The sequence below is a fragment of the Sapajus apella genome, unplaced genomic scaffold (assembly GCF_009761245.1).
Source record: "Sapajus apella isolate SASKATOON/1434 unplaced genomic scaffold, GSC_monkey_1.0 scaffold59, whole genome shotgun sequence".
Classification (NCBI taxonomy): Eukaryota; Metazoa; Chordata; class Mammalia; order Primates; family Cebidae; genus Sapajus; species Sapajus apella.
Genome location: NW_022436999.1, coordinates 51428 through 53804, shown reverse-complemented (window position 1 = coordinate 53804; position 2377 = coordinate 51428).

Sequence of the window (2377 nt, the reverse complement as noted above, 5' to 3'; positions counted from 1 at the left end):
CCCAGCTAATGTTTTGTATTTTTAGTAGAGACGGGGTTTCACCATGTTGACCAGGATGGTCTCGATCTCTTGACCTCGTGATCCACCCGCCTCGGCCTCCCAAAGTGCTGGGATTACAGGTGTGAGCCACCGCGCCCGGCCGCATTTTCATTTTTAATTGACAGAATCTTTGCATTTCATTACTTGAGTCATGAAGGCCAAATTAAAGAATGGCAGTCTAAAATACCCAGGAAAACAATTTCTATAAACAAAACAAATAAAAATTCTTTTTCAAGCCCTGTTGTTTGAATTAAATGATACTCCTGAGTCTGTATACTCATGTTTTTTTGTTGTTTTGTTTTTGAGATGGAGTCTTGCTGTGTCGCCCAGGCTGGAGTGCAGTGGCTCAATCTCCGCTCAATGCAACCTCCGCCCCCCGGGTTCAAGTGATTCTCCTGCCTCAGCCTCCCAAGTAACTGGGACCACAGGCATGTGCCACCACGCCTGGCTAATTTTTTGTAGTTTTGGTAGAGATGGTGTTTAACCATGTTAGCCGGGATGGTCTTGATCTGACCTCGTGGTCTGCCCGCCTCGGCCTCCCAAAGTGCTGGGATTACAGGTGTGAGCCACCATTCCCGGCAGTCTGTCTATTCTTGCCACATCATGTTAGTTGGATCAATGACTTAGATTCTCATGTACAGAACCGGTGCTGAATTGTTAAGCCGCCAAATCTTCTATTTTTGGTATATACTCAACAGTTGCCATTGAAGCTCATGGTGTTGAAGACATGGGCATTCTTAAATGGGTAACTTTACTATGATTAGCTCATTAGAATTTCTCTTGCAGATATATATATATGTATGTATGTGTATATGTACACAGAGTGAACATTTATTACATACTTCATGTGTGCTGTTTATGTTGTAGGCTAAGTGAATGTGAAATGGATATACAAGAGCCTCCTAAGGCTAGGCGTGATGGCTCACGCCTGTAATCCCAGCACTTGGCTGAGGCCGGTGGATCACAAGGTCAAGAGATCGAGACCATCCTGGCCTAACATGGTGAAACCCCATCTCTATAAAAGAAAACAAAGGGAAAAGAAACCCCATCTCTACTAAAAACACAAAAAATTAGCCAGATGTGGTTGCATGCACCTGAAATCGCAGGTACTCAGGAGGCTGAGGCAGGAGAATCGAACCCAGGAGGTGGAGGTTGCAGTGAGCCAAGATTGTGCCACTGCACTCCAGCCTGAGCACCAAAAGCAAAACTCCATCTCAGAAAAAAAAAAAACCCTCAGGTAGCTGATCATCTAGTGGTGGCCCAAAAATAAAAATGAGTTCAGGAACATCATTAGACATAAGTACAAAGTACTATATTATCAATTGTGATGAGCTAACTTTGAGAGGAAAGGGGAAATAGGAAGATTCTCAGTAGAAGTAATATGTGGAAAGCACCTTAGAGATCACGTAGTCTATTTTGCCCAGAGTAATTACGTCAGTCTTCCCTGCAGGTGGTTGTCTAGAGAAGTATATATGAGATTCTAATTTATGGTCTAGCATTGCAGCATCAAATAATAACCACTAATAACAAGTAGTTTTACATGCATTCAAGTGTTATTTTTTGAATTAGGGTCTGGCTCTGTCACCCAGGCTGAAGTGCAGTGGCAAGATCTCAAGTCACTGCAACCTCTGCCTCCTGGGCTCAAGTCATCTTCCCACCTCAGCCTCCCAAGTAGTTGGGACTACAGGCACATGTCAACACAACCAGCTAATTTTTGTAAAGGAAGGATTTCACCATGTTGCCTTGGTTGGCTTTGAACACCTGATCTCAAATGATGCCTTGGCCTCTCAAAGTACTGGGATTACGGTTGTGAGCCACTGCACCTGGCCAAAATTTTTTATTTGTTTAGAGACAAGGATTCCCTGTAAAGCTGGAGTGCAGTGGCATAGTCAGTTTTTCTCACTGCAGCCTCCAATTCCTGGGCTCAGGTGATCCTCCTGCCCCAGCCACCTGAGTAGCTAGGACTACAGGTGCACGCCAACATGCCTAATTTTTTTTTCTTTTTTGTGCAGATGAAGTCTGTGTTGTCTAGGCTAGTCTCGAGTTCAGGGCCTCAGGTGATCGTTTGGCCCCAGCCTCCGGTGTTGAGATTACAGGTATGAGCTTTTTCGGTAAAGGAAAAACTAGTGAGCATTTCACATTGTAGAATCCAAAAACATGAAAGCTCACTGTTTTTTCTGTCAATTTTACAGTTTTGTAAATGTACCCAGGTGAAGAGACTTGTCTGATTGTTACTATAGAAAGAAAAGCTACAAAAACAATTATTTTGTTAGTATACTGTTGAAGCATTTCTAAATGAGAGGTCCCAAGTTCTTGGTTAAGAAGGAACTTAAAAGTA